Source organism: Aquila chrysaetos, chromosome 20 (assembly GCF_900496995.4).
Source record: "Aquila chrysaetos chrysaetos chromosome 20, bAquChr1.4, whole genome shotgun sequence".
Taxonomy (NCBI): domain Eukaryota; kingdom Metazoa; phylum Chordata; class Aves; order Accipitriformes; family Accipitridae; genus Aquila; species Aquila chrysaetos.
Genome location: NC_044023.1, coordinates 8,597,771 through 8,612,653, shown reverse-complemented (window position 1 = coordinate 8,612,653; position 14,883 = coordinate 8,597,771). Strand labels below are relative to the sequence as shown.

At 39.9% G+C, this 14,883-nt stretch overlaps 1 protein-coding gene across 2 annotated transcripts in view; it reads right to left on the bottom strand.

The window, feature by feature from the left end:
- The window catches only part of CACNA1D (calcium voltage-gated channel subunit alpha1 D), a 255,060-nt gene that overhangs the window by 231,915 nt on the left and 8,262 nt on the right, over positions 1-14,883 (bottom strand). The window contains exon 1 of one of the 2 annotated variants that reach the window (XM_030043557.1): positions 9,126-9,247. The exons of the other annotated variant lie outside the window; for it this stretch is intronic. The gene's annotated coding sequence lies outside the window, so the exon portion shown is untranslated. Of the gene's footprint in view, positions 1-9,125; positions 9,248-14,883 lie in introns of those variants that run through there. 2 annotated transcript variants of the gene reach the window in all.

Here is a 14,883-nt window from a genome sequence, read left to right as displayed (position 1 = left end):
AATTCAGTGTTATTCTTTATCTAATTCCACTTAATGATTTAATTAAAACAAAAACATTATAAACAGCCTTTAATAACATTTCTACAAGGAGAGATTTTTTTAAAATAAAAAAGGAATCATCATTGTTTTAAAGGATCATTACTAAGCCCTTCTGCCTTGAAAACTAACTACTCCTTTAAATAAAAAAAAACTTATTTAGAGGACCATGAGGTCCTGCTTCTCCTTTATCTCTAAAACTAGTTCAGTTTTGCTATTCATATGAGAAATGTTCTGAGCTGACGTAAGGTCAAGCCTGCCAAAGCCCAAAGATGACCCGGTCTGTGTTGTCCACACCCATGATTTCTGATCTGTAACAAGGGAACAGTGCAATATTTCAGCCTTGTTCTTTAACACATTTTGGTCCTGGTGTGAGTTAGTTGCCTCCATTACGCAAAAATTTCTTTTCTGTGCTATTTACTGCTTTAATATTCTAAATTTGTGGGATGAAACAACAGCAAAACTCCCCTGGCACAAACACCTCTCAAGAATGGGTAGGTGTTTACTCACGGAAGGACTACAGATCTCAAGACTTACTATTTGGGTCTCTGCCTATTATATATGAATACCTAAAATTATAGTTTCTTTATTTATACCATACACATTTCATTAAAAACAAAGTTTCATGATTTCACACAAATTCAAAATGTGGCAGAAAAGTTCTAGATAAAACTAAAATTTATATTATTTTAACAAATAGACTACGGGGGTTTCTAATTATTTTTTATATGACTGTACCATACAGTACAGTCATATACATTTAAACTAGAGTTACCAAGCCAGGTCCCCAATTTTATTACATTTGCTTGTCTACTTACTACTTTGCAAAAAGAGCTCTCTTCAAATTAATCTTCTGCAGCACATTAAAATATTCAGTATACTAAGATATGGAGTTAATCCTTGTTTTCCCTGCAGAAAGGCTGCAACATATGAACTACAATGCTGCATAGAATAATGTTTTAACACACGTGTGTTCAGAGTTTGCAGGAACCATGTATTGGAAAGGAGTACCTGAAAAACTGAAGCGTGCTTCCTCCCCAGTTACCATATCACAGCATTAAAACTGACCATTGGTATTACTCATTAAGTAATACCTAGGAGATACCTGTGTATACGTTTTGTGTACTAAGATACCTTAGATAGGCTGCAAGGATCGGTCCTAAAAGAACAGGGTTAGACCTAACCATTGAATCTACTGACCTTCCATTTTCACAATTTTTACAGTAGTATATTATATCTATACAAACAGCAAATCATCTGATAAGGCATTAGAGTAACAGAGAGCTTGTGCTTTTTTCAAATTGCTGAGAAGAATGACTATGGCACACAGCTTCTCTTTTCAAAATAACAGCTGTGTCTACCCTGCAGGGAAGAGAAGAAAAGAACTTGGGCTTTTGGACTCCAGGGGGGGTTCAGCAAAAGAGATAAAGAGCTGGCAAATTTCAAAACGCTGCCTTAACACATACCTGCTCGCACTCACCAGTAGATTTTCTGTTTATAAAACAACAACAAAAATTATTAGGGGGGGCAGGGGGAGGAGAGTGTGGTGGTGTGACTTGAACTGACAAAATGAGGTGTTGATTCCAGACCATATGTACCGAATTCTCCCCCAGAAACCGCAAGAACAGTCACCAAGTCCATCTGGTCCCCATACTGCAGAATAAAGCCTCCTTTGCTCACAGCACTTGCTGCAGCACATGTATGCGATTTAACTTCACCTCCCTGTAATTATCTTAGTACATTCCCCAGGAAGCTTGTCTTATCCACTTGACAGCTACCGAGTGATCTGGGCAGACCCCAGCGATCTTGCTGAGCCAGTGGCATGTTAATGGACAGCCGCACGGCAGAAGATGTGACAGGGGAGCCGAGCAAATGGTTTATCGTGCATTTCCTCCGTGCGTTTCCCAAGCCACTACACAAGCATCAGCACTTAGTGGAGCTGATTCTCCCTATCTAAGCAGCCTTGCTAAGGCTATGACTGTGATTCCTGTTTGAAATGTTATGCTGCATTCCTGAGCAGGCCAAGATTGCATTAACCGTGGAAGAAAAGGATAGTCAATATATCCTCCAAAATTATGCCGCATCCTCACTTGAGGAACAGCTGGGTCTAATTCACTGAGCTCTGGTATCGAAGAGAAAGGTGTGACAGAAAGGTTCGTAAGCAATTGAAAATATATGCCCTTTACTTCCTTACATTCCTTTTTGCCATTAAATATACCAAGTAATTAGTGCTTTGTTATAAAATACTATTGGGGCTGCTTGAATAGTCTTGTAGTTATTTAATAAATTACTCGGCAAAGGAGTGAATTTAGCCAGGCGTCCACTGGTGAGGAGACTGCTAATTAACTGATATCCAGGCAGGCAGCAATTATCCTTCTCCTCCCAGACAAAAAGAATATCTCTATTCCGAATACGTGTCCAGAAAGAATTAAGAGCTCTGAAATGTACATCTCTTCTAGTAGGAAGTGATTTGGAATGGAGTAGCAGTAAACCCAAATATCTCAAATCATTTGAACTAAACACAAAACAAGACAAAATAAAGAATCTGTGCTTTACGAAGAGAGTGAACTGGCTTCAGAAATAAGTTTCCAGCTGGGACCAGATTGCAAATGCCTTTATTCACTCTGCGGGAGTAGTTATTCACGCGAACAGTCCCTGTAAAGCCAGGGAAACAAACTCACGTGAGCATGTAGTCATGACTGTGAACATGAGGCTTGCCATCTGACCTTCAAAACCAACAGAATTTTGTGGTGCTTTTACTGAAAACACTATAGGAATGTTGGGGGTTGTTTTTATTTTCCTTAAATACAATTTTGCTGTCATTTCATATCAAATGTCTCAGGAGGAAATTAACGGATTTCGTCTTTAATTTATGGAGAGTTTTTCATTCTGACACATTTGCTCAAATAAGCCAATTTACAGGTTGATGTCTCAGCAACAGACTTCTAGCAAACGGGATGCTGGGATTTATCAGGCTTCCACTCGTTCTGTTTTCTGGAATGTCCAGCCATAAAGCAGACTTCCTGTGGCCACCTGGGGCTGAGGGTCTGCTGATGGGCACCCACCCACCTGCACAGAGACCAGGAGCCATCCTAACAGGTAAGTGTGAGCACAAAGGCAACCAAGTGACTACCCATGTTGAGTAGGAATGAAGGATTCCTGAAGGAGTGTCCAAACAGCTTTGCATCCTCAGTTTAATGACACCAGAGGGAAAGGATGCATTTAGAACTGAGCAACATAGAGCTGTTCTGATCACAAGAGTTTTGACTCATTTTACGTAAAGGCTGAGAAAGAAATGTGAGAAGTACAGTTAGTGACTCAAGGGGAAAATTTCAAAAGCACAAATAAGATTTAAGTGGCAAGCTGCAATAAGCAGTTAGAGCTAATATCTGAAACCAGAAGCCAAGCCTAGGACAAGAGGTGATGTGGCACCCAAAGACCAGCAATCAGGCTAAATACCAAATGTCAAGAGCCTGAGTCAGAAACTGAGGTACAAGCCAAAGGTTAGGACTGAAATAGGTCCTGGATGCAAGCCGAAGGTCACAAAATGAGCATTTTCAAATAGCCAGACATCTCAGCTACTGACTAGTCAGAGAACAAACTTAGATGCTCCCTTAAATAGCACTGATGTTAGCATCAGTGAGCATTCACAGGGGTGACCATAGTCACCATGGCTGTGGACTTGCTGAAAGGGTGAGCCCAGCCAGCAGTCCTTAACTGCCCACCCCTGAGGTCAGTCTGGGTCATTCAGATCCACAGTAAGGCTGTAACAGCTCCCCCGGATTACATAGATGAGTGAAGCCCCTGACAGCCACGCATATGTTCGCAAAGTTTCCCATCAGAAAAGTAAGTTATGGAGATTGCAAAGTTCCTCTCTTCCATAAGCTCCCTGGAAGTACAAAAAAAGGCAGTTCTAGCTGAAATATGGGAAAAAAATGGGCCCCAAAGAGATTGTAGAAGCCTCAAAAATCCATGAAAAAACAGAAGATCTTGCTACAGGTCTGCATTTTAGTTGCCTTTTTCCTCTATTATCATTTTGCTGATTATAATAGCAGTATATATACAAGCCCTGCTGCTAGTGTATTCCTTTGGCTACATACAAACAAGCAAGATATTCTCTTTTGATAATTTTACAAGGTAAACAATTTCTAGTATTAGATTATTTTTAATGAGAAACAGGTAACAAAAGTATCAAAAATAACCTTTTTATGTATAAATTAAAAGAATAAATTCATCCTGATGTCCCATTATATGCCTCATTAGCATATTCTCTGGAGAATGCTTGATGGCTTTGGGAGCCTTTCAAGAACCACTATAATGTTGCTTAAAACTACAGTTAAGAGCTATCTTAAATAATCTCAGTGAACAGTTTGCAAATAGCCCATATACCAGAATATGTTTTTGCAAACATTAATAATTAAATTCTGACTAGAGATGCAAATGAAAAATCAACTTGAAGAGATAGAATATTGACAATTCCTTTATCTTCCTCTCCATTTTTTTTGTCAAGGTCATAAAGAACTAATGGGGATTGGAGTAAGCTTAATAAACCTCTCTCTCTGCTCTGCTGACATGATGGTAATAAACAAAATACATTTGTACAACTACCTTAATTATTATAGATTTATTTTTTTCTTTCTCAAAGTGTTTGACAAAGTGCCCTTATACCGGCAGCCATGTCCACCTGGTAAAGTCAGTGTTTCAGTTACTAGCTTTCACTTGCAGTGGATTTTACTTAGTAGGTCTCTCATTGTTTAAAAACAAATAGTTAGTACCCTTCAAACCTCTCAGCAGTTGGCATGGTGCCACTAAGCCAGGGACAGCACTTTGCAGAAGTGTGACCATTAAACAAGCACCATGAAGTAGGTTAGGACCCATAAAAGGAATATCTGAAGTTGAATAAATGTAAAAACCCTGATATTACACAGTAATATTTTGGGGATTTTCTAACTGAGCAAGATTTACAGATTATTGCTCCTTTAACTTAAGCATTGCCCACAGCTGTTTTGTAAGCCAACAGCATTGCCTGGCTCTCGTGTCACAGAAGCTCATGAATCACGTGGTGGCCCCCTGAAGTGCTACATCTCAAAAGTTTACACAGCCTATTTGGCCAGCTCCCCATTACAGCTGGAATTTCTGACTGAGTCAAAAAAAAACCCAAGAAAAATAACCAAAACAAACTCTAATGGGAGGACCTTACAAAAAATATATGCCCATGCTATTACCAAAGCCAAACAGTCCCTTTCCCACACAAATACATTGCAAAGCCACGGCTGTCTTTGCCTGCTAAGACCTTCCTTCAGCCTGAGCTCCCATGCTACTCCTGTGCAGACACTCTTGCTACTGAGAGCTAAAGCAAAGAGCAGGAGGACCAGCCTGCCTTCCCCCTCTGGCTGGTCCCACGCTCCCCCTCTATGCACCGCAGGTACACCAACAGCTCTTCCTCTGTATTCTGCTTACCTCTTAGACATAACCACTTATTAATTATTCAGGTGACAAGTCTGTCATGAAAATGGAGCTGATCAGAATTTTTCTTAATACAAAAAAAGGCAAAAAGGATGCCAGTTTTATCTGGCGAAAACATTTTACAGAGGCAATTTTTTGATCTATTTTTTGGTAACTGGTTTTGAATTATTTTCCATTAGGGTAAATAGTGGACTCTGGTCATTGCTCTGTAGGACAGCTTATCACTTCTGGAACTCAGTTCTCTTGGTTGGCAGGTCTGTTTTGTCATGGAAGTGTCAGGCCTCCTAAAAATGCCCCGTCTCTGTCTGATCAATGTCAGGCACACACTTACACACAGGGATGGGGAAAAGGCAAACATGGCAAGCTTGACCTACCCATCACTGATTTCTATGCTAGCTGTCATCGGCCACAGATTGCACTCACAGGTAGAGGAGGAGCTGGGCAGTTAGGCAGGCACTGGATTTAGACCTCCAGGACTGCAGAGCTCAGCTGAACTGGCCAGCTCTGGAAGGCATCACACCAGAAGGAAAAAGCAAGAGGAGATGTGGTCCTTCAGCTGTTTTTGCATACATGCATTGTTTATACTGCAGCTCTCAATGCCTGTTAAATTTCATTGTTTTGAAAATCATATAACTTATATAGACTTTAGAAGAGATAATAATTTTAAAAATGAAAAATAGTCATCGTGCTGACTGTGAGAGTTTTGAAAGAACCTGTTAGAGCCTGTCATGTAAACTGCTACTCAAGAGGTATTTAAATAATTATTTCTGATTATTACAATCTATTGGAGAGATGCTCATCAGCTTTTCAATCCTTTACCTGACAAAATGTGTCACCCCTACACAAGCTCTTTGGAGTCATCATTTCAGTACACTAATTCCACACGTAAAAGTAATTTTATTGTGAAATAACACTGGGGAAAAATTACCGCATGAATGCAGTGGATGGTTTCAACACACAACATATTAGTTAGTTCTTTTCCCCTTGAAAACATGCCAAAGTAAGCAATCCAATTTGTAGATAATCCCTAAAGTTACATTCATTTTCAAAATGAAAATTCAGTAAATCTGTACACAGAATTTTGTAGAAAATATTTTACTAGTGGACTGCCATTTCGCTTTACACACATAAATGCACACAACCCATTTGAAATTAATTAAATAAGATGTTATTGCTTTTGTTCTTAAATAATTCACTACTATCAGATCACTTTCTAAGGCCAGAGTCAAGGGACATGAGGTCCCAAAATTAAAGGCTGCAATCACACCTCCACCACAGCCCTTAAGGCCTGCCTGAACTACAGCAATTTCTCGCGCTAAGCTCTGTGCTAGTTTGGTTGCAATTTTCCACAGCATTGCGTGTTAATGCCTTCCCCTTGAAACTCCCTTCCTGTGCCATTCCTCACCCATCTCAGCCACAGGGCTCTCCAGAGGATCTCCAGCAGACAGCTTTACGGCTGTCTTCTGAATGACTACAGCAAAGGAATTCTCCATCAGCCAGAACTTAATTGGTGAAAAGAAGCCAGATAAGAGGTTGGGATCTCATCCAGTTTATTTACTTAGTCATGATGTAATTGAGTTTCCCTTTTTGCCAGTATGGTGACTCCTTCCCACTTTGCTTAGCCTGCCTTCCTTACCCCCTGGAGGAAGGCCATCCCACCCCAAACGGGGTGGGTCTGCCTCGGAGTTTCAGTTCAAAGCACAAACACGTTACGGATTCCTGACTGCAACTGTTAAGGGCAGAATTTAGCACACAACACACATTAAATCCACATGGTTATGTCACCGAATACTCTTGGACATGATACATGCTGGAGAAAGCTGACAAAGCAAAGAGGAAGAGATACACGTGCTTACACCAAGAATTAGCCGGCGCTGTGCCGTAGGTCTGTGGCTACCCATGTGTACCTTTCAGTTTGCAGCCCAACCCCAGTAGGCAGATGAGCACCCAGAGAAGGTGTTAGGTGGCAGTGGGGGGCCTGAGGCAACCCACCCTGCCAGAGCACGGCAGCGGTCCTGAACCTGCTCCTTTGTCATGACTGATGCATTAGGATGACAGCAGTCAATACAGCCCTCACCTTCAGACAAGGTCTGAATCCACCAGCCCTTCCCCAGGTGAGTGAAATATCATCATAATGCCTACTGTTTATATTCCTCTTCAAAAAAGTATTTCAATGAAATTTATAATCTTGAGTAAATACATTGTACTCATTTTATGTCTGGGAAGACGAAGGTACAGAGAGCTGAAGTCGTTTAATAACCTATGAAATGAATGCAGGTTTACTGATTCCCATTCCTCTGACACTGGAGAACCCAAGAAGCATCAAAAGCAGCCAAAACCACCAGGCTATTTTACATTATATTTGTTCCCAGTCATGTCTGAAAAGCTCTAGAAGCTATTTACTCTCAGAATGGTATTGCATCTTCTTTATTAGTACTGCACCACATCAAGAAAAGCCTATTGAAAAATACACATTTGGTCATAAAAAATTTATCTAACCTATTTTAAAGATGATTGCTCTGATATGTGCATATTTTGCAAGAGGACCAGCTAAAAATATTTAAAAGGAATTCTGACTTGCTATTTTACAGCAAGGCTTCAGATATAAAGCAGCATATAAACCTACATTTTAAAATTTATGTGATAGTCTCAATATTTAAGGGGCTAGACACATAGAGGCATCGAAAGTGGCTCAGGAACCTTAAAGGATACAAAAGGATGTTTACAAGAAAACAAAAATATAAGGACACAAAAATGTCATAAAACCAACACAGTATATTTAAGGTAGATAACTCAATAATTAAAAATTGGCCAAGTTAAAAACGGACACAGTTCCACTAAAGTAGCTTGCTCAAAGCTCAAGGTATCTACCGTGATGCACAATTATTCCTGATGTATTTCTCAATTCTGTACAGAGCAGAACTTTGCTAATCTAACAGTATTTTTTTTTGATCTGTGCAGTCTGTAATCTGTACAAGAAGACTTAGGAGAACAGGCTACTCTGCCTTGTGATAGTAATTGCATATTCTTTTTCCTAATGTTATTATACCAATAAAACAGAAACTACATGTAAAATGAAATAAGCAATAGAGAATCCCTGACGGTGCACCTTTGCTACTGCAATATTTTGTCCAATCGCTAATTTGCCACAATGGAGAATTGCAATAGAGTTAATTTTCAGTAATGAAATTAGTGCAGTTCTAATATATTCAGCAGCAAGCCTTAGATCTACTGTTGGATAAAATACGACAAAACTGGCTAAAGATGTATGTTCAAAGCCCTATATATTACAATAAGTATATAAATGCATAAAAGTCAGGCTGTACACCTACGTCTAATACACCTAGCGAGGCTGCGATCACTGAAAGGCTTGTATTCAAAAATAAGTTGTATTTAAATTTTTGAACAAATTTAGTCAGGAAGAACACATTACTGGATATTTATGCAAAATGCAGAGTCTCAGGAATAACGTTTTCTCTCTAGTTCTGATTTATGTCAATGATAAACTTTACTCTGTTCCGTGACAGATTATAACTAAGGGTGAGCATGATACAATTTCTGAGCCAAACCTCTGTGCTCTAGTTAAAAAAAGTCGGGTTTACCTGTCTAATTTCACTACCTACCTTCGTCAGAGAAGAGCTGTCATATTTTGATGCAAATTCCAGCAATTTACGTGTTTCAAGCTGGCAGGCAATGTCTTCCTAGAAAAAATTGCCACCCTTCCACAATCCCCTGTGAAACGGCAAACCAGGTTAGAAAGATAGAGGAGATTGGATTACCTGTCTGTGCCAGATCATTGTTTCTAGGAGATAATCCATAAATGATTAATCCTTCTAATGTTATTGAGCAATGTAAGGAGGGCTGCCTGTGACCTATTTCAACCTCTTGCACTGTTGTTGTGGGAACAGCTTTACTGTATAAATCGAATTGAGTATTTTCATTCTCTTGGTTTTATTGAATTGTAAGTGTAATTTAATGCCTTTTCTTTGTTCAATGTTTTTTTTAGCATCTCTTAGAAGGACCGTAACTGTTGGTAATACTCATGTCCAAAATAGCAGTAAACTCATGGATGGCTAAACGGTCTGCTTCACATTTTCTAGAACATTTTGCCAGTTGTACAAGGAGGGGGGGGGGGAAAGAAAAAAGTCATCCATTCCTGTTCCAGAATCATGACTGCAACTATTACATGACAAAATGAGACCAAAGTAATTTATATTTAAATTCAGATTTCAGTATTGCAACATCTGAGAAACTCAGATACTCTACAAAGTAGTTATGTATTATCTCTATTTTATGTACAGCACAGAAATAAAAAATCCCATACCTACAGCTGGGTAAGTCAGCAGTCCCAGAACTATTTTCCTATACCTTGTCAGTTCAATGAGATGACCCTCCAAAACCAGGAGTGACTTTACACACCATTCTATCCCATGGATTTTAATTCTTTAGATTACTACTGCTCTGCGTCCCTCTGGACTGTATTTGCAGATGTAGTCACGCACTCAAAAAAACCCACCCTGTTGACAAACCCAGGCCAGAAACTGTCACCTTTAGTGTGAAGAACTGTAGAAACACATGGTTGGCTTATTTCATAATTCTGAGTTAAAAAACTGACTTGGCAGAAGTGAAGGGGTACTGCTCTCCTGAGAAAGGAGGGAGAGAAATGATACAATAGCAAAATGGAATAATGACCTTAACTAAAAGGCTCTGCACAGAGGTAAGAACAAGTATGTAAACATCATCCCTGACAGATATTGCATCATCTGATCCTAAAAAACAACAGTGAAGGAGACCCCATAACATCCTTCAGTAACTTGTTATATTGCTTAACAGTTCCTACTGATCAGAATTGTTAGGATCCAGCCTAATTATTTTTGCTGCACATTAACCTGATTTCATTTTGTCCTTTTGCCGGTAAGAGTGGAGAACCGATTTCTGTAGCCACATTTTACACATCAAATGTGTAAACTGCCGTGTTCTTTTTTAAATTTTTTATTTCTTTTGACCCAGCAACATCATAATTTATTTTGTTTTCTCTTGCAAGGCATGCACTCGAAGTCTTTTGCCATTCATCTAGCTTTTTCCACAGAGTCTCCTCAGTTTGTCTACAATTCCTATTTAGTATATCACTCGAGTAGGACATTATGAATTGACAAATTTATCATGGAATTAATTACTAAAAATCCAAGGAAAGGGTATTAGTTGTACATCTGGTGGTATTTTATCCTGATAACAATCAGCAAGTGTTTTAACAAGTTTAGTTTTGTAGCCAGAGGAAGAAGGATAAAAGGAAGCTGATTTGGTGACCAACAGATACTGCAGAGTATCCAAATTTTAAAACCTCGCAGGTAAACAGGAAAAATTTTGCTGCCCTATAGCACTGTAATGTGTAACAATTCAGAAACTTTCCTCTAAAGGTGGAAAAAGATTTTTCACAGCTAAAAATAAATATCTGTCACCATGCATATGCAAAAAAGGTACCTGTGGATGCAGCATTAGTGCAGAAAGAGCATACTTCAAGTTGGAAGACCTATGAAAGGCTTATGATTCACTCAGCACTCCTAAAGAGCAAAATAATTGCCAGGAAATGTAACTTTTCTTTATGTACATATATATGGTATAAACTGTTGTTGAGTAGCATGCAAGGCTATTCCTGTACTAAACCTCAAAAGGTGAGATTTTTACAAATCTCATTTACAAAGAGATGGGTCATAATCTCTAACTGGAGCAGTTTTCAGTTATCCTTTATCAGCTTGGAGAATCACCACAGGAAGAACTATTTGTACAGTGAGGTATAGTAAGAAGACTGAGTATCAGGAACTGTCAGCCTCACCAATAGCAAAGATCAAATGCGCATTCACAGTAGAGCAATGAAAACAACTGAAGTAAACACCATAATAAATAATAAGGAAATCAAAATGCTCAAGTAACGCCTCCTGTGAAATAAAATGATTTTTAAAACAAAACGGCAACCCTTGCAAAATTATAGCATCACCCCCGCCCGTGTTGCTTTAACCACTTTAAAGTAACCGAGAAATTTGTGTCTCTCATTAAAAAAGACAGGCTAAAGATTTGCAGGCTTGCTCAGAGAATTAAAATCCAAAATAAAAGTTCATTAAGTTATTGATTAAGGAAGTTATCATCAGGACAATTTGCCCTAGCTAGGACTAAGCCCAAATAAACAGTCTGTAGAATTACAGCCATTATCACTGAAATTTAAGGTATAGATAACAATGCAATTACTAATTAATAGCCCAAGAATTGCCTGCTATTACAATTCAAGGAAAAACATCTGTAAGCAAACCAATAAAAACTGTGTCATTTGCAAAATATCTCATGAAACCAGAAACTTCTGACAATTGTTTCAAGTGGAAAACAGCGAAGATAGAATATGAGCTCTATGAGTCACTCAGATTTGCTGGACTCCACTGGAGCCTAATTCAACTTCTAGTAATAACAGAAAATCCACTGACTGGGAGTGCTTACTGCACTTCTCCATCATCTTAAAAGCAGCAATATATTCTTTCCTGATGATATTCAGCTAACAAGGGAAAAACAAAGGGACTGCAGACTGAAGACTTTTTCCGTATGAAGTCTGAAAGGAGTGACTGCAGCCCAAATAAGCTTTGGAAATACATAAATAATCTGCTGTGTGAAAAAGAGGGGTCAGAAAAAGGGTTTGTATAACATAACGGCAAACAGCAGAGCAGACATTAGTGGAGAGACCCAGCCACGCTGTCATAAGCAACTGAAGGTGTAAAAGAGGGTCTTTATTATTTCAACTACCTTAATGTTAGCATATATCAAGTAGATAATAGTACTTACGGTAATAATCATCATATCCTGTCCTATAAAACCTCAGCTGAATAACTGATACATAGAACATAGTGTTCTCTTCCCTTGTTGAAACACAAATGGAATCTGTCCCACTCACAGAGAAAACATCAAAAGGGCATTATGTACATCATCCCACTTCTGCCTGGTTCAGTGCAAGAATCAGGAACAGAAAGTGATAGATGAACATTTTCCCAGCAGTAACTGCTGCATAGCTTCAAGGGAGGGCAAAGAGAACAAGCCTGAATGGATACACCTAACATTTCAGTTTACACTGAGGTCACAGCTTGAGTCTAAGTATACTATACTACACTTCGGTGTACTTCAAGGTTGAGGAAGCAGGTGACAGGCCATATGACTCATTTCTGATATATTTTATTCCAAGGCAACAACAGTGAAGAAGGGCAGGGAGAATAAATTCACTAAAATGCAGAACTGGAATTAGCAGATGAAGGAGGAAAACAATCCATAACTAGAAACCACCGCTTCTCTTTCTTTATCAATGGTCCTCATGTTTCACTTTTAATTCAAGATGAAGCCAAGGAGATCTCACACAGCACAAGGCTGTCCATTGCCAGTAAAGTTTTTCACTTTGAAAGATACCTTTGCTTCACAGTAATCTTGCAGAAAGGAGCGGTTTGGTGCAGATGTTTGAGATGCCATTTAAAACCAGCTCTTAAAAAAGTTTTTGTCATTTTCTTTGTTTCATTTGAGCCCTTAGAATGTTGATTGTCTCTTTATAAAAGATGGTTTTCAAACTTTAACTTCCTAATACTATCTTCTCCTAATATAGAGTGTTACTGAATAATAACTACACATTTTACATCAAAGTATTTTTGACATCATAGTAAGCGTCATTGTTTGCCCTTGATGGAAACAGTTTTATGTACTTTTCTAACAGAACCAGTGAAAACCCAAATTTTATGGATTAGATTGGGCCCTCCTGTGGTAAAACCATTGAAAGGGAATGGAAGACTTATGGAGCTCTAAGACATTCTGTATGATTTTTATTATTTTCTTTTACTGATGGGATCTTGGGCTTCAGGGGTGAGTTACTGGGATGAGGTACGCAGGAGTTTTGTGTCCAGATTACTTTTTTTTTTCCTAAGAAATGCCTTTTTACTTTGTACTGGAACCCTTTGGCATCAAAACAGGTAAATTAATGTCCTCTCCAAAAAGCTTTATTTTTCTAATTTAAAAAAATAATATTACACTGGAAGTTGGTATTTCCACTGCTCGTCAGAAAGACTTTTTATGGAACCACACAACTGCTGGATCCTTGCTTATAGCTTGTGCATTAGATGTCTGCCATTGTGGGAGAGGATTATACTGTAAAGCTGTATTAAAATCAGAAGTATGTCCACCTGCAATGCAGAAGAACATGACCTGTGATAATACAGAGCTTAGCAGAAATTCTTTACATTCTCAGAAGGGTCAGAAGCCTGCCACAAACACGGTTTTATTTAGAAATTTACAATCCTTTTTTTTTTCCCTGTCAGATTGCACAAAATGCTACAAAGACAGTTGAATCTCAGCCATCTTATCTGGAAAATCACTTGTGCCTTGGTCCTAATAAACATTCTATATTTTCTTGTTCCTAAAATCCACTGATGATTAAAAAAACTGCAGGAACAAAGCTCAGTGCACTGCACGTTACCTTGTTCTTGTTCCAGCAAACTTAAGCACGTACTACATAAGACAGGTGATAAGTTTACTGTACCTGAGAAAAATAAAGTATTTCATTCTAAAATTCTTTTAAAATATTGAAAATCCCATATCCCACGGCAGACCGTGAAATATTCAGACAGCAGATAATGACGAACACGTGAACAAACGGCATCACCCCCGCGGTACGGGAAGGTAATTCCTCCAGCCTGTGACCCGGCTCGTCGCACTTCCTATGCCAGCCTGCAGTAAACTCAGAAGCCTTTGTCCTACTAATGTCAGTAAATAAATACTAACAATAAAAACGATGAGCTCTTACAGTGCAAACAATACACAGGTCTTTAGCTTAATGGGTTGTGTTGAAACAAAGCAGCTATTTGTCTCCATGACATGTCCGGCCCCGGACAGACACCTCAGAAGAACTCGACTGAGCACCTCATGCGACATGCTCAAGGGGACCAGGTACCGGGAGCGGAGCTGGGCAGGGCGGCCGACAGGACGGGTCCCTTCTTCAACGAAGGGCTACAAGTCCTTTGCTCGCAGCATTGCGTGAGCTGATCCTGAGCGACAGCAGGTCTGTCGGACGCCTCCGGGATGGAGCTACAGCCGGCCGAAACGGCGGGGAGGCGGCCGGGAGGGAGCACGGCTCTCCGCTTGGCGGGGCACGGCAACGGCCAGCGCCTCCGGGCCCTCGGCCGCGGGGCAGCGGCGAGGCTGTCGCTCAGCGGCGCCAGCTCCGACCGCGGAGCTCGGCCGAGCCCCGCGGCGCCGGCGGACAGGCCGCCGCGCTGCCGCGCGTCAGGTTCAACCCCGCGAAGCCGGTTTTCCGCCCAGCCGCCGAGCCGCGGCTCGCGACCCCGTGCCACGGGGCCCCCAGCCCCT